This window comes from Chiloscyllium plagiosum, unplaced genomic scaffold (genome assembly GCF_037043375.1).
Source record: "Chiloscyllium plagiosum isolate Xiang-an unplaced genomic scaffold, Cpla_swu_hap1 HiC_scaffold_18, whole genome shotgun sequence".
Lineage (NCBI taxonomy): Eukaryota > Metazoa > Chordata > Chondrichthyes > Orectolobiformes > Hemiscylliidae > Chiloscyllium > Chiloscyllium plagiosum.
The window spans coordinates 20,052,735-20,071,034 of NW_028270156.1; the positions used below are offsets into that span (position 1 = coordinate 20,052,735).

The window sequence follows — 18,300 nt, forward strand, 5'->3', positions numbered from 1 at the left end:
CCTTTCAAGTTTAACAATACTTTTCCTGTACCAGTGAGACCAGAATTGAACACTGTATTCCAAAAGCGGCCGAACCAATGCTCTGTCCAGCCACAGCGTGACATTCCAAATCCTGTACTCAATGCACTGACTATTGAAGGCCAGCATACCAAATGCCTTCTTTACTGCCCTGTCTAACTGTGATTCCACCTTCAAGGAACTATAAACCTGCACTCCAAGCCTACTTTGTTTAACAATACTCCCCAGGATCCTACCGTTAAATGTATAATTCCTGGCTTGATTTGCCTTACCACATTTATCTAAATTAAACTCAGTCTGTCACTCCTTGATCAAAGTCCCGTTGCACTCTGAGATAACCTTCTCCACTTTCCACTGCACCACCAATTTTGGTGTTGTCTGGAAACCTATTAACTCTACATCTTATATTAACATCCAAATCATTTATAGAATTCCTGATCAGCCATTATGGAAGATAAAGAGCATGAAAACATGGGAAAGGTTAAAGCATGAAGACCACTGGCGATCTGTGACAAGGGGTCTGTAGAATGCTATACTAGTCAAAAGGTCACTGTGGTAGGATGAGATAAGGATAGTGGAATGCTGCTACACCAATTAACAGAATTAGACTGGGGCTGAAAGGTTACTATGGCAGGCTGAGATAACAACAATTAGTAAAGGCAGACTCATTTCCTAAATACCATCATGGGAGTTTGGACAGATTGGGACAATAAATATTTAGGACATGACAATAAATATCTAATCAATAGTTAGCAGTGTCAGCCTGGGAGAGAAGATCATTGTGGTAGATGGGGTAGTAAAATATCTAATCATGACATTAGAATAATAATAAGTAGGGCTGAGGATGGAAGACCATGTGGCAGAGGTGGTAGTAAAATATCTATTTGTGACATCAGAATAATATCAAGTAGAATGTTGGGAAAAAAAAACTATAGTAGCGGAAGTAGAGAGAAAACAGGAACTAACATTATTGGTAGTGATATATCTGGAGAAAGATAACTCTGACTAACACAGTTGGGCATGCTGATAAGCTAACAAAAACATGATAACAGAAAGGTATAAAGAGCCACGGACTCTGAGGTTTGGGGGCAATCAAGAATTCACTTTCTGGTTGTCACAGTTTTCTGTTTGCAAATAAAAGACCTACTTCTTGAAGAACTCTCCGTGTCTCCTAGTGATTCTCTAGTTTGTCTCCATGATACCATGTGAGGGAAAGAAAAGGTTACATTTACTGTCACTGTCCATAACTCCGAACTATATAATTTAAAGCCATTTGTTGTCACAGCAAGTTAGACATCTCTGGGTTGAGTAGCTCAGTTGCCTGAACAGCAAGGTGGGCCAGATTGGTGTCAATGGCTCAAGGTTAGTTCTCCATTTTGTACTTGGGACTTGAGGTGGAGTGTGAAATACTATGGGCTTGCATTGGACAGAGGTCTAAAGAAAATGTTTATTTCATAGCTGAATTGCTGCTTAGATTTTTCTGAGCAATTGCGTTATCAAATATGTGCAACTATAATAGGGCTTTGTAAATGCAATACAATTTTTGTTGCTGTTGACAGGCTGTACAAATAAGGGATTTGGGGTGAGGGATTTAGGGAGGAGACTGTTCAACAGGAGATTGGGAAGTCTAATCTCCCAGATAATCTCAAGATTGGTGTGGCTCAACTGAAATTTTGATTTGGAAGCTTGAAGCTGAAATGGACATGAGTTTCTCCTAACCTGGAAGTTAAGTGGAATTTAGCTAGAAACCTTGCTAGGTATATTCATGAGCCTTTTGTAAAACTCTCCATCAACTTTCAGAAGAGAATAGCTCTAGCAGCATATGCTGCCAATTGCTAAAACTTAATGGGCAATCACAGGTCAGCAAAACCTTGCTCGAAATGTTGAGTTGCCCTGCTCCTCAAATGCTGCCTGACCTGCTGTGCTTTTCCAGCACCACTCTAATCTTGACTCTAATCTCCAGCATCTGCAGTATCCACTTCTGCCTACCTGATTCTATTGCCATTCCACAGGAATGGATAGGTAAGTCAGCCAGAGTTAAAATGAAGCCAAGACCTGGGAATATCTTAGGCTTCGTTATTGTTCTCCTGCTGAACACTGGCCCAAATTTAAAACTGAGGTCAGTGTTTCTCTTATCTGTTATTGTATAGCTCTTGTCTTTCGCATAAGTTTATTCTTTCTTTTCCTTTCAGCAGAATTTGCAACTTACCTTTTCTCAAAAAAACTTCCTTGCGTGAGTGAGTGCTTTAAGCTTCTTGGAGATTTGGAGTCTCAATAAATTGCAGTAAATTTCCAGCATAAAATATTCATGTGATACCAGCCTAACCATAATACATGTGGACATAACTTCATATGGCCATATAAAGCCAAGAATCTGTTAATATCTTCTTAAGGTGAATGATTGCTTTTTACACAAGCATTTGCTCACAAAATGTGCACATTTGTCATAATAAAAGGTTTGAATGCAAATTTTAACAGATTTTTTTCTTGAGACTTTAATGTAGAGAAATAAATATTAAACTAACCTTGGGTCAGGAAATATTTTACAAGCTCTCTTTTACAGACATCTTTCAGGTTAATGGCATCTAATGTATCTATCTACTTTATCAGGTTTATGTCCAAGCATCATTTTTAAAGAACAGCAATAGTTCAGAAAGATCATGAATCTAAATGCCATTTAAATTGAACTGTGCCACAATATTCAACAGCATCAGAGCTTTTATATGTCATAGTTGTGGATATGTTTGCCAAGCTGAGAAGTTGAGTTGCTGATGTTTTGTCCCCTGTCTAGGTGACATCTTCAGTGCTTTGGAGCCTCCTGTGAAACACTGCTGCACTGTCTCCTCTGGAATTTATTTGGTTCCATTCCTGCTGCTTCCGGTTGCTGGTTCTGGTTATTTGTTGTAGTGCCCGGTATATTGGGTGGAGATCTATGTGCTTGTTGATGGAGCCATGCTTCTAGGAATTCTCTGGCTGTCCTGTGTTAGCTTGTTCTATGATTGTTGTGTTGACCCAGTAAAATTTGTGGTCCTTGTCATTTGTGTGTAAGGGTATCAGGGACAGTTGGTCGTAGAGGTTAGTGGCTAGTTGGAATTTACGGGTGTGGATTGCGAGTTGTTTGCCTGTTTGTCCTATAGTATTTCATGCAGTCTTTGCATGGAATCCCGTAAATTACATTAGTCACATGGTGGGTAAAGAGATTTTGTTGTGGTGGGTTGGTGTCTGAGCGTGACTGTAAATTTATGGGTTGTCATGACCCTGAGTCATCAGAGAAGTCTGGCTGTTACTTCCTAGATGTTGTTTATATAAGGTAGAGTGGTTAGCATGTTGGGTTGTGGCATGTCCTCATCACGTTATTTGTCTGCGAGGCATCCGCGGATGAAATTGTTGGGATATTCGTTCTTAGTGAAGACTTTGTAGAGGTGTTTTTTTTCCTTAGATTAGATTAGATTACTTACAGTGTGGAAACAGGCCCTTCGGCCCAACAAGTCCACACCGACCTGCCGAGTGTTCTTCTCTTTGCAGATTGGGAGTGCTGCTGTATGTTGTAGGCCTTTTGAACAGGGTCCAAATGCAACTTTGCTGTGCATGTTCGGATGGTTGCTGTCGTCGATCAGGATCTGGTCTTTGTGTGTGTGGCTTTTCTGACCACTTTTGTAGTGCCTTCACCATTCTGTGTTCTTTCTACCATCGTATCCAGGAATGGGAGTTGGGTGTTGGTTTCCTCCTCTCTCATAAATTTGATCCCTGTGTGTGTTCTCAATCTCCGTTCTCTTATTAATTACAAAAGTGTTGTATCTGATCCAGAGTATGGGTCAGATTTGTGGGAGGGATGTTTGTTCCAATCTTTTCAACACTGCTTCTGCTATGAGCCCAGAGCTGGGTGAGCCCATAGGCATTCCACTGACCTGTTCATATATTTAGTTGTTGAATGTGAAGTGTGCCGTCAAGCACAGGTCAAGTAGTTTGAGTATGCAGTCCTTGCTATTAGGTTCCCCATCACGCCACCTGTCCTGTTTGCTGAGGAGGCTGGCCATCGTCTCTCTGGCTAGCGTTTTGTCAGTTGAAGTGAACAGTGCCATTACTTTGAATGAGATCACTGCTTCATCCTTGTCTATGTTTATGTTCTTGATGCTGTCTAGGAATTCCTGTAATGATTGTATGGGGTGTTTGGTTCTGCTGATAAGATGTTTCAGTTTTTGTTGGAGTTCTTTTGCCAGTTTATGTGATAGATTTTCCTGGAAGTGCCACAATCGGTTTAAGTGATATGCCTGGTTTGTGTAACTTGGTTAATCCGTAAAATCTTGGGGTGTTGTTGCTCTCTGGTTTCATCCTTTGTAGGTCAGTCCTGGTTATTAATCTGTCTTTTTGAAGGCTCTTTAGTGTGTTGTTTATTCTATTGGTTAGCTGTGGCATGGGTCATACTCCCTCTGTAGGTAGGTGTTGGTATCTGCATGTGGGTTCTCTGCTTTCTGAATATGTTCTGTCTTGTTCATAATAACCATCAAATTTGCCTTTATTTGCTGGTACTATGACTGTGTTCTTGTCCTTTTTGGTTTGAAGTTGTTACATAAGAATCAAGAGCAGGAGTAGGCCATCTTGCCCTTTGAGCCTGCTCTACCATTCAATAAGATCATGTGTGATCTTTGTATGGCCTCAGACCACTAACACGCCCTCTCACCATATCCCTTAATTCCTTTACTGTTCAAAACAAATCTATCTTAGCCTTAAAAATATTTACTGAAGTAGTATCGACTACTTCACTGGGTAGGAAATTCTATAAATTCACAACCCTCTGGGTGAAGGAGTTCCTTCTCAATTCAGTCCTAAATCTGCTCCCCCTAATTTTGAAGCTATGCCCTCTTGTCCTAGTTTCACCTGCCAGTGGAAACATCCTCTCTATGTCTATCTTATCTATTCCCTTCATAATTTTATATGTTTCTTTAAGATCCCACCTCATTCTTCTAAATCCCAATGAATATAATCCCGGTCGACTCAGTCTCCCCTCATGAGCCAACCCCCTCAACTCCAGAATCAACCTAGTGAACCTCCTCTAGTGCCAGTATACCCTTTCTCAAGTAAAGAGACCAAAACTGCACACAGTACTCCAGGTGTGGTCTCACCAGCACCCTATACAGTTGCAACATTACCTCTCTGCTTTTAAACTCAATCCCTTTAGCAATGAAAGACAAAATTCCATTTGCCTTCCTACTTAACTGTTGTACCTGCAGACCAACCTTCTGTGATTCATGCACAAGGACACCCAGGCCTCTCTGCATAGCAGCATGCTGCCACTTTTTACCATTCAAGTAATAGTCCTTCTTACTGTTACTCCTACCAAAATGGATGACTTCACATTTATTAACATTTATTCCATCTATCAGACCTTTGCTCACTCACTTAAAATATCTATGTTCTTCTGCAAAGTTTCACAGTCCTCTGCACACCTTGTTCTGCCACTCACCTTAATATCATTTGCAAACTTTGACACACCATATGTGGTCCCCAACTCCAAATCATCTCTGTAAATTGTGAATAATTATAGTCACAACATTGATCCCTGAAGCACACCATTAGTTACTGATTGCCAACCAGAATAGCACTCATTTATCCCCATTCTTTGCTTCCTCTTGCTTAACCAAGCCTCTATCCATGCTAATACTTTACCTGGATTGCCATGTATTTTTATCTTATGCAGTAGCCTCTTGTGCAACACCTTGTCCAAGGCATTTTGAAAATCTAGATACCCCTTATCCACTGGATCCCCACTGTCCACTGTGTTCGTAATGTTTTCATAGAATTCCAAAAGATTAGTTCAGCATGACCTGTCCTTCATGAACCCGTGCTGCACCTGTCCAACAGAACAATTTCTATCCAGGTGCCTTGTTAGTCCTTCCTTGATAATAGCCCTTCCCCACTACAGAAGTGAAGCTAATTGGTCTATAATTCCCCATTTTTTTGTCTACCAACCTTTTTAAACAGTGGCGTAACATTTACTGTTTTCCAGTCTACTGGAACTACCCCAAATTCCAGTAAATTTTGGAAAATTACCACAAGTGCACTTGCTATTTCTCCCGCCATCTCTTTCAGTGTCCTGGGATGCATTCCATCAGGGCCAGGAGACTTATCTATCCTTAGCTCCATTATCTTGTCCAACACTACCGAAGGGCCTGTGTCCACACTGTAATGTAATCTAATCTAAACTACCTCTTCCGTAACAATGATTGTTTCCAGGTCCTCGATTACTTCCGTCTCTTTGTCAATTACTGGCATGTTATTTGTGTCTTCTACTGTGAAGACTGACAAAATAACTGTTCAATGCATCAGCCATTTCATCATATCCCATGACTAAATGCCCCTTCTCATCCTCTAAAAGACCAACGTTTACTTTATCCACTCTTTCATTTTATATATTTATAGAAGCTTTTGCTGTCTGTCTTTATGTTTTGAACTAGTTTTTTCTCATGTGCTAACTTACTTTTCTTTATAGCTCTTTTTGTGGCTTTCTCATTACCTTTAAAGCTTTCCCAATCTTCCATTTTCCTGCTGGCTACTTTGTATGCCTTCTCTCTCAGTTTGATAGCCTCCCTTATTTCCTTAGACACCCATGGCAGATTACGTTCTTTCTTACAGTCGGAAGTGGGTACTGCAAATGCTGGAGATTAGAGTCAAAATTAGAGTGGTGCTGGAAAAGTACAACAGGTCAGGCTGCATCTGAGGAGCAGGAAAATCGACTTTTCGGGCAAATGCCCTTCAAACCTGATGAAGGGCTTTCGTCCGAAATGTCGATTTTTCTGCTTCTCGGATGTTGCCTGACCTACTGTGCTTTTCCAACACCATTCTAATCTTTTCTTACAGTCCTTCCTTTTCACTGGAATATACTTTTGCTGAGCACTTTGGAAAAATTGCTTTGAAAATCTGCCATTGCTCATCAAAAGTCCCAGCATTAAGTCTTTGTTTCCAGTCTACTTTAGCCAACTCCTCCCTAATCATTTGTCACTCCTCCCTTGTTCATTTGTCTTTTCTTGTTACTAAGGGTAGAATAGTTTGCCTGACTGCTTCCTGTGTCTCTTTGGTTAGTCGGTTAGTTCTGACCATATATTCTAGTGCAGCGAGGAAGTCTCATTACAGCATCCCTATGGTTGTAGCAGAGTCCCTTGGCCAGTATGGCTTTTTCTGTGTCTGGGAACTGTCTGTTGGGGAAGTTGTTGGGGAACCCAGGTGTCTGTCATGTTGTCTTCTCTGCTGATGGTTAGCTTAGTCATTTTGTCTTGTAGTGTCATTCTCTTCCTGTTTGTGGTTCTGTTCTGTCCTATAGTGATGGCCTATTTGATTGCTGTGGTCCATCTCTGATTGGTTGTTTTTGTGCCAATAGATGAAGAGCGTGAGGCTGAAGTGCAACCAAAAAATTAAAAAGAGCCTCTTTTGGAAACAAACTTGAGAGAGGCTACAAATGAAAAGCACTCAATGTAAATGTGAGATACTATGTCCCCCCAGACCACGTGTGGCTTGGCACCAACGGACTTACACCATCTGTTATGGCATGGGACTGCTGAATGCAATACCCTCAAATCCTGCCCTTTAAAGAGTTTCAAATCAACCTGTTCAGAAGTATTACACACCTCAGTAGCAGGTGGCCCTCATGTTCTAGATGTAGGGACAGTACCACTGAACCACCAGTGCCTTCATCATCCTCTCTATGCTGGTTTAAGGACCTGTTTGGTTAACAGCAGTAGAGAATGAACAATAATGAGTCTTAACACTAAGTTGAACAACAAAATGTAGTTTATTTCATGATATCAATCATTGTCGAGTTTCACATCCTTACAAAGGTGGTCAGGAACCAAGGTTGACAGATCTGAACCAATTAGGATCTCGACAAGTACTCTTTGATTCTCTCCACAAGACTGTATTACATCATCAGATTGATTTTAGCCTAATGCAGTCTCCAAAATTAACCCATTCAGAGGCATTATCTCACACCATAACAACATCTTTGATGTTAAATCACTTTTTTTTTGTATTTTTAAATTTATGGATATGAAAACGGCACACAAGAGAAGATTCGAATGGAATATGCTTAACGGCCATATTAATTACATGGTTTTCATCAAAAGCAGGAGCAGGTCAGAAACAAAAACAGAAATTGCTGCAAAAGCTCAGCAGTTCTGGCAGCACCTGAAGGGAGAAATCAGAGTTAATGTTTCAAACTGAATGACTCTTCCTCAGAACTGATGGTAGCTAGGAAAATGTCAATTTATATGCCGAAGATAGGATAGAGGCAATGTGTCAGAAGTGAACGATAGGTGGGGATGGAGCCCAAAGAGAGAGAAAAACAGTTGGATGAACAAAGGAGTGGATAACGATCTGGCCAGGAGGGTGAATAGCAATTAATGGGGACTATGATTGCTAATAATGGGTAGTGTGTAATACAAGACTATGTGGTAACAAAGCCTGATGGTGGAGGTTGGGATAAGAACATGGAAGAGCTTAAGCCCGAAAGTTATTGAACTCAATATTGAGTCCAGAAGTCTGCAGGGTTCCCAAGCAGAAAATGAGATGCTGTTTTTCCGGATTGTGTTGAGCTTCACTGGAGCACTGCAGCAAGTCTGAGACAGAGATGTTGGCCAAGTGACAGGCTGGTATGTTGAAGTGGCAGACAACTGGAAGCTCAGAAGTAGATCATTTGGTGCTCCAAATTTACTCTGCCATTCATTAGAATCATGGCTGATCCTCCATCTCAATATCATAATTTCACTTTCTCCCCATACCCCTTGATGCCTTTAAATTCTGGAAGTTTGTCTGCCTCTTTCTTGAATTTTCTCTGATTTGGCCTCCAAACCCCTCTACACTTCCTGCAATATTACTCTCATATTCTATTTCCCACCTCTTGATCAAACTTTTTGTCCTGTTTTGCTGGATTCTGAATTGTTCCTAATTGCCAGGCTCACTCCCTTCTGTCACAATTTAATATGTCTCCTCTTTTGATCTCATACTGTCCTTTTTTTTTGGTTTTGAACACCATGGATGAGCTACCTTTTCTCTTTTATTCATGTGTCAGACAAGAGTGAATAACTGGAATTAATGAACCCATCTTTAAATGTGAACCATTGCTTCTTTAAGTCCTTACTAACTATATATATAAAAAATTGGATACTCAGCAAAGCGGATTTTTCCCATTTCTAAAGTGTTATCTGCAGTGGCACAGAATTTGCAGTTTGAAAAATCATAAAACATGCCACACTCACCACTACTCAGGATTAAATATACATTAACGTCTGATGTGCACAGTTACTGCTGAAATCAGAGGTTTTACAATAATTATCTGGTAACCATATCACCAAAGATTAGAGTTTCTCTATATTTTGCAATCCTGTTGGAAGCAACTCATACTTAATGAGATTTTTTAAAAACCCGTGATAAAATGACAGAACTCTGCCATAGGGTTTCACTTTTTAAAACAAAGCCACATTTTACTCTACACCTGAAGAATTAAATAAAGTAAGCTGCATTAAACTAACACTATATAGTTGAAGACACTTTTTAAAATGTTTTCAACTGCTGCTGTCAATTGTTTCCTTTTCATTTTCAGAGGTTTCTGAGGGCTCACTTACTTCTTAATTAGGAGATGTGTTTCTGCAGAGACATTACTTTCTGTATCGATGTCTGAGATATTTGGGCACACATGGATACAGTATGAGAAGAAGTCCTGAGTGGATGATCGATCTCGGCCTCCTCCCAAGGTCCCCAGTAGCACAGCTATCAGTTGTAAGCCAATTTGATTCACTCCGCATGGCTGAAGGAGTGGATACTGCAAAGATTATTCACGCTCACAAAATTTAGGCAATGGCACTGAAGTATTGAGCTTCAGAATTATCTGGGTCCCGACTATTCCATTACAGTTTAAAAACAAGAATAATGCCCAGCAATACGGAAAATTGGCCAGGTCTGTCCAGTCAACAAATAGCTGCACAAATCCAACGCATCAGCCTATTCTCAATTGTCAGCAAAGCAATGGAAGGTATTGATGACTGTGCTATCGAGTCACACATACCTAAAAATAACCTGGCAGTTGGGGTTCCACTGGCCCTCTGAGGCATAAATACCAAAGGACAGCTCTCTATGTATCTCCATCACTGCAATTCACCATCAGTTAAAAAGTTCTTGCAAGCTATGTGGACAAGCAAATGTTGGTGGGGACTGTAGGGAGGATGAGTGCACAGATAATAACACCGCGGTACCAGGAGCCATTTGGATTGCAGGGTGTAGTACGTGGGAATAGGAATGTAGCAATGGTTGGAATGATATAAATAAGGAGATAGATGCTGTTCTCTGCACTTGTGAGCGGGTGTTCCAAAGAACTACTTGACTGCTTGATGCCAAGGTTAAGAACATGTCCAAAGGTTGGAGACAAGTTTAGAGAGGGAGGGGAGAGATGTAGTTGCTACTGTTGAAAGGACAAGAAAAGGTGTTCAAGTAAAAGATTTTGTGAACAATTAGGAGCTGAACTAAAAAGCAGATGCTCCAAAGTAATAATCTTTGGAGGGTGGCACGGTGGCTCAGTGGTTAGCAATGCTGCCTCATGGCACCAGGATCCCAGGTTCCAGCCTCGGGTGACTGCCTATGTGGAGTTTGCACATTCTCCCCGTGTCTGTGTGGGTTTCCTCCAGGTGCTCCGGTTTCCTCCCACTGTCCTAAGATGTGCAGTTCTGGTGAATTGGCCATGTTAAATTGACAATAGTGTTAGGTGCATTAGTTAGAGGGAAATGGGTCTGGGAGGGTCGGCGTGGGGTTGGTGGGTCGAAGGGCCTGTTTCCACACTGTAGGGAATCTAATCATTATTGTATAAAATAGTGGCAAAACGTCACAGGACAAAGGCAAGGAGTTAAACACATAGTTTAAACATTGATGTGGGAGTAATAGGTTTCAGTTTGTGGGACATTGCATAGCACTAGGGTAGAGGGAACTATTTCACTGGGCAAGTATTCACTTGAACTGTGCTGGGATAAGGGTCCTGGCCAATTGAATAACTAAAGCCAAAAACAGGCTTTAAATTGTGTGTAGGCTGACAGAGCAAAGTATATGTCAGCAATTATTTTGATAATAATACCTAGAGTGAGAAAAGAAAGGACTGAGTACAAATATTAAAAATAAAAGCAAGTAGTATGAAAAAGGGGGAAAATTAGAAACGCAGAATTAATAGCTTTTTAGTTCATTGTGTATAATATTCGGAATGAACAAATTATTTAATGGCACAAATTGACATTAATAGGTATGATCTTTTAGTCATTATGAAGGCATGGTTACTAAGAGATCAAAGCTGGGTACTAAATCATCAAAGGTATGTGAATTTTTGAAAGGGCAAGCAGGAAGGGAAAGGTAGAGAGGCAGTTTTGTTAGTACAGGATGGAGTAAGTATGATAGCAAAAATTGATCTGGGATTGGATGATACAGAATATATATGGGCAAAGGTCAAAAATAACAAGTGGAAGAAGACATTGGTGGAGTTATTTATTGGTCTCCTTATATGCATTGAAATGTCCCAATTGGACAATGAACAAAAATTTGAACTGAAGGGTCTGTAGTAAGGAATTCCATATAGCATGAGTTTAGGAACTAGATAGCTGCAGCAACAGCAAAGTAAGTGATCAAGTCATTGAAGGCCAGAGTTGGAGCACTGCAGAGTTAATGAAAAGTTGTGGAACTTGTGACGATGCTACTCCTTTAACGGGGTAATGCTGTCCTTGGGCTTTTTTTTTCCAGAGAGGTTGTAAATGACACAGACTCCGAAAAGTCTGGGGGTTGAAGGGGTTCGGGGCAATTTGTGTATAACTAACATATACCGCCTCAGACAGAAGACTTTCAAGTTTAAAAAAAAATTTACTTGTGAAATGAAAGGGGTTCTCCCAACTCAGCTTTTCTTTGGTTTTAGCAGGAGGGTGAAAGAAAAAGCTATTGGACCCACGAAAGCAGGTCTAGGCTGGTAGAGTCTCTCTGACTTCTCTCCTAGAACTCTGTTAGAACTGCTTCGGAGGATTTAAACTAGTAAATTTGGTGGGGTGGGGGGGGAACCCAGGGTGATAGTGAGGAAAGAGACCGATCTGAGACAGGTACAGCTGAGAACAGAAGTGAGTCAAACAGTTAGGGCACGCAGGGACAAGGTAGGACTAATAAATTAAACTGCATTTATTTCAATGCAAGAGGCCTAACAGGGAAGGCAGATGAACTTAGGGCATGGTTAGCAACATGGGGCGAGGATATCATAGCAATTACGGAAACATGGCTCAGGGATGGGCAGGACTGGCAGCTGAATGTTCCAGGATACAAATGCTACAGGAAGGATAGAAAGGGAGGCAAGAGAGGAGGGGGAGTGGCATTTTTGATAAGGGATAGCATTACAGCTGTGCTGAGGGAGGATATTCCTGAAATACATCCAGGGAAGTTATTTGGGTGAAACTGAGAAATAAGAAAGGGATGATCACCTCATTGGGATTGTATTATAGACCCCCCAATAGTCAGAGGGAAATTGAGAAACAAACTTGTAAGGAGATCTCAGCGATCTGTAAGAATAATAGAGTAGTTATGGTAGGGGATTTTAACTTTCCAAACATCGACTGGGACTGCCATAGTGTTTAGATGGAGAGGAATTTCTTAAGTGTGTACAAGACAATTTTCTGATTCAGTATGTGGATATACCTATTAGAGAAGTTGCAAAACTTGACGTACTCTTGGGAAATAAGGCAGGGCAGGTGACTGACGTGTCAGTGGGGGAGCACTTTGGGGCCAGTGACCATAATTCCATTTGTTTTAAAATAGTGGTGGAAAAGGACAGACCAGATCTAAAACTTTAAGTTCTAAATTGGAGAAGGGCCAATTTTGGCGGGATTAGGCAAGAACTTTCGAATGCTGATTGGAGGCAGATGTTTGCAGGTAAAGGGACGGCTGGAAAATGGGAAGCCTTCAGAAATGAGATAACAAGAATCCAGAGAAAGTATACTCCTGTCAGGATGAAATGGAAGGTTGGTTAGTATAGGAATTGCTGGATGACTAAAGAAATTGAGGGTTTGGTTAAGAAAAAGAAGGAAGCATATGTCAGGTATACACAGGAGAGATCGAGTGAATCCTTAGAAGAGTATAACGGCAGTAGGAGTATACTGAAGAGGGAAATCAGGAGGGCAAAACGAGAACATGAGATAGCTTTGGCAAATAGAATTAAGGAGAATCCAAAGGGTTTTTACAAATATATTAAGGACAAAAGGGTAATGAGGGAGAGAATAGGGCCCCTCAAAGATCAGCAATGTGGACTTTGTGTGGTGCCACAAAAAATGGGGGAGATACTAAATTAATATTTTGCCTCAGTATTTACTGTGGAAAAGAATATGGAAGATATAGACTGTAGGGAAATAGATGGAGACATCTTGCAAAATGTCCAGATTACAGAGGAGGAAGTGCTGGACGTCTTGAAATGGTTAAAGGTGGTGGATAGATCCCCAGAACCTGATCAGTGGTACCCGAGAACTCTGTGGGAAGCTAGAGAAGTGATTGTTGGGCCTCTTGCTGAGATATTTGTATCATCGATAGTCACAGGTGAGGTGCCGGCAGACTGGAGGTTGGCAAATGTGGTGCCGCTGTTTAAGAAGGGCAGTAAAGACAAGCCAGGGAGCTATAGACCCGTGAGCCTGACCTCGGTGGTGGGCAAGTTGTTGGAGGGAATCCTGAGGGACAGGATGTACATGTATTTGGAAAGGCAAGGACTGATTAGGGTTAGTCAACATGGCTTTGTGCATGGGAAATCATGTCTCACAAACTTGATTGAGTTTTTTGAAGAAGTAACAAAGAAGATTGATGAGGGCAGATATGAACTTCATTAAGGCGTTCGACAAGGTTCCCCATGGGAGACTGATTAGCAAAATTAGATCTCACGGAATACAGGGAGAACTAGCTATTTGGATACAGAACTGGCTCAAAGGTAGAAGACAGAGGGTGGTGGTGGAGGGTTGTTTTTCAGACTGGAGGCCTGTGACCAGTGGAATGCCACAAGGATCAGTGCTGGGCCCTCTACTTTTTGTCATTTACATAAATGATGCGAACATAAGAGGTACAGTTAATAAGTTTGCAGATGACACCAAAATTGGAGGTGTAGTGGACAGCGAAGAGGGTTACCTCAGATTACAACAGGATCTGGACCAGATAGGCCAATGGGCTGAGGAGTGGCAGATGGAGTTTAATTCAGATAAATGCGAGGTGCTGCATTTTGGCAAAGCAAATTTTAGCAGGACTTATACACTTAATGGTAAGGTTCTAGGGAGTGTTGCTGAACAAAGACACCTTGAGGTGCAGGTTCATAACTCCTTGAAAGTGGAGTCGCAGATAGGATAGTGAAGAAGGCTTTTGGTCTGCTTTCTTTTATTGGTCAGAGTATTGAGTACAGGAGTTGGGAGATCATGTTGCAGCTGTATAGGACATTGGTTAGGCCACGGTTGGAATATTGCGTGCAATTCTGGTCTCCTTCCTATCGGAAAGATGTTGTGAAACTTGAAAGGGTTCAGAAAAGATTTACAAGGATGTTGCCAGTGTTGGAGGATCTGAGCTACATGGAGAGGCTGAACAGGCTGGGGCTGTTCTCCCTGGAGCATCTGAGGCAGAGGGGTGACCTTATAGATGTTTACAAAATTATGAGGGGCATGGTTAGGATAAATAGACAAAATCTTTTCCCTGGGGTCGGGGAGTCCAGAACTAGAGGGCATAGGTTTAGGGTGAGAGGGGAAAGATATAAAAGGGACCTCAGGGGCAACCTTTCACGCAGAGGGTGGTACGTGCATGGAATGAGCTGCCAGAGGATGTGGTGGAGGCTGGTACAATTGCAACATTTAAGAGACATTTTGATGGGTATATGAATAGGAAGGGTTTGGAGGGATATGGGCTGGGTGCTGGCAGGTGGGACCAGATTGGGTTGGGATATCTGGTCGGCATGGACGGGTTGGACTGAAGGGTCTGTTTCCATGCTGTACATCTCTGTGACTCTATGATTCTAAGAACTCATGTTTGATTTTACCTTTTGTGCCAAGGGGTGTTTATGGGGATCGTTGCAATTATTTGAAGCAGCATCATTGAGTTGGGATGATCTGTTGGATTTTCGGATGTGTTATTATCCGGTATTCTGTTTTCTGTTGTTTCTGTCTCATTCAGTAATCTTGTAAATAAATTCTATTCTGGTTAAAGCTAAGTGGTTTGACCAGCTGCATCACTCCTGGAATATCCACTCTACACCTGCTTAAAGCAACTAGCACTGTTATGGTCTGGGCTACTTTCTTGAAATGTTTTGAGGGGGTCTGGCCTGCTCCAGAACAAACTGGACAATGTAAAGTCCAAAGCTTTATTCAAAACATTTGTTAACATGTAAAATGTGTCAAATCATAATAGATTACAGGTGCTCTGTCAAAGATCTGGGCTTAGCAATGGCCATTTCTTGTCCTATCTATTTCTCTGCTTTTTGGAATATTGACCTATTATTTTTGATGGGATTCGGACATTAAGGACTGACATCAAATAGGTTAACTTTACTGGTAGTTGGAATAACCTATAACTTGAGTAAAACAACACTACTCGACAAGTTGTTTGCAAATGTAATTGTAATTTATATTACATTTTTAAACCAATGTGGATTAGTTTGACACAATTCATTTCATTATCTTAGTTTAGAACCTAACTTGTGTTAAGTGGCTAAATGAATTTAAATTGTAATGACATGACAAGAGCATTTCCGTAAAATCAACACTTTTTAAAAAAATCTTCAGTTTTAGTTACCTACAGATCCCCAAACTCAATGTAAGGTGACAGAGTTGATGTGGATTCAGTTTTAGCTGCACAGCTAACAAGCAATTTTTAAATTCTTAAATTTAAAGGAAAAATATTTTCTTCTATCTTTTAGTATGTAATTCTGAAAAGACTAGGTTTGACATAATAACTTGTCTTTTTCTTCACACTCAGGTCTTCCCAAAGGCAAAAGAGATATTCTATATTGCCATTATTTGAAAAGTTGTTATGATATTACCTGCCATTGAAAATCTGAAGTTTCCACCCACGCTTGAAGGAAGCAGCCGTTACAAGGAGTAAAGGTATGGCTGAAAAGAGATATGAATCACATTGAATTTTTAAGAGACAATGTGTTGCATTTCTTGGTTGTTCGCAGTGGCTGCTTGCACATTTTCTGTGATAGATAAACTCTCAGAACTGTTTTTCTTATTATGTCGTTCACTTTTCAACTTTTCAAAATCTTCTCATTTTACATTATCATTGCATAACAAGAACACAACATTTCAGAAACTTAGGGAAGGGTTGGCAGCTGTTTGGTATCTCTCTGACGGAATAATATTGTCTCAAGAATAGTTTTGCAATACCTCATGGAAAATAAAAATACAAGAAGTACTATCCATTTGTGAAAGTCAGTGCTTAAACAAAGGAAAAAGCAAAGAAAATTTACTGCCAAGGAACAGGCCCTTTGGCCCTCCACACCTGAACCGATCCAAATGTACTGTCTAAACCTGTCGGTCAATTCCTAAGCATCTGTATCGTTCTGCTCCCCACCTACTCATGCATCTGTCCAGACACATGTTAAATGAATCTACAGTGCCTGCCTCTACCACTTCTGCTGGCAATGCATTCCAAATGCCCACCATCCTTGTGTGAAGTACTTAACGCGTGTATTCCCCTTAAACTTTCCACCTCTCACCTTGAAAGCGTGACCTCTCGTTATTGAATCCTTCACCGTGGGAAAATGCTTGTCTCTATCCACCCTATCTATACCCTTCATGGTTTTGTAAACCTCAATCAGGTCCCCCCTCAATCTCCTTTTTTCTAATGAAAATAAATCTAAGCTACTCAAGTTTTCTTCATAGCTAGCACCTTCCATACCAGGCAACATCCCTGTAAACCTTCTCTGCACCCTCTCCAAAGCGTCCACATCCTTTTGGTAATGTGGCAACCAGAACTGTACACAGTATTCTAAATGCAGCCGAACCAATGTCTTGTACAATTTTAACATGACTTGCCAGCTCTTATACTCAATACCCCATCCAATGAAGGCAAGCATACTATATGCCTTCTTGACCACTCTATCCACTTGTGCAGCAACCTTCAGGGTACAATGAGTCTGCACTCCCAGATCTCTCTGCTCATCAACTTTTCCCAAGGCTCTTCCGTTCAGTGTATAATTCGCTCTAGAATTAGTCTTGCCTAAATGCATCACTTCACATTTTTCTCGATTGGAAACCATCTGCCACTTTTCCACTCAACTCTCCAGTCTGTCTGTATCCTCCTGTATGCTCTGACAGTCCCCTATGCTTTCTGCTACTCCACCAATCTTCATGTCATCTGCAAACTTAATGATCAGACCACCAATGCCCTCTTCCAGATCATTTATGTATATCCCAAACAACAGTGGCCCCAACACTGACCCCTGTGGAACACCACTGGTTACCTTTCTCCATTTTGAGCAACTCCCTTCAACTACTACTCTCTGTTTCCTGTTGCTCAACCAGTTCTTTATCCACCTAGCTAGAACACCCTACACACCATGCGACTTCACTTTCTCCATTAGTCTATCATGAGGAACCTTATCAAATGCCTTACTAAAGTCCATGTATATGACATCAACAGCCCTTCCTTCATCTATCAACTTGGTCACTTCCTCGAAGAACTCTATTAAGTTGGTAAGGCACGATCTCCCCTGCACAAAACCATGTTGCTTAGTTTGGGTCCTACCAACTCTTTGTCATTAACCCACAGAGAAATATAAGGGCCAGGGATTTGCGGAGAGTATCAAAGTGATGGCACTTAAAAATGACTTCAAAGAGAGCTGCTCACCGAGGATCTAGCCATCTCCGGGCAATAGATTTCCCATTACTGATGTTCATTTGAGACTGGTGCCAGTTCAAATTGTACTAAGAACAGTAACATCATTGAGCAGGATAAGAAGCCAATCACAATACAGTATTCTTAAAGATAGTGAAGAAGGAGGTAATATGTTTCTGTTTTTGGAAACATTGTCAGATTAGGATTCTACACACTAATGGCTGAAATAAATAGCATTTGAACAAAACACTTAATAAGTTAAACAACACTGGAATTTGTGATTATTGAATTTTTTTTCCTAATGGTAAAAACTGGCTTACACAAATATTCAATTGTTTTTTGAGGACCAGTGAGATCATTTAGAAGTAGTTAAGACTTAGTTTTTAACATTAATAACTCAGTTACACATTGTTAAAGAGGTATAACATT

The 18,300-nt window shown here is 40.9% G+C and overlaps 1 protein-coding gene across 10 annotated transcripts in view; it reads left to right on the forward strand.

The window, feature by feature from the left end:
• The window catches only part of LOC122557667 (leucine-rich repeat-containing protein 4C), a 998,121-nt gene that overhangs the window by 782,551 nt on the left and 197,270 nt on the right, over positions 1-18,300 (forward strand). For 7 of the 10 annotated variants that reach the window (XM_087996323.1, XM_087996324.1, XM_043705485.2 and 4 more), the window contains one exon: positions 16,009-16,136. The exons of the other annotated variants lie outside the window; for them this stretch is intronic. The gene's annotated coding sequence lies outside the window, so the exon portion shown is untranslated. The remainder of the gene's footprint in view (positions 1-16,008; positions 16,137-18,300) is intronic. 10 annotated transcript variants of the gene reach the window in all.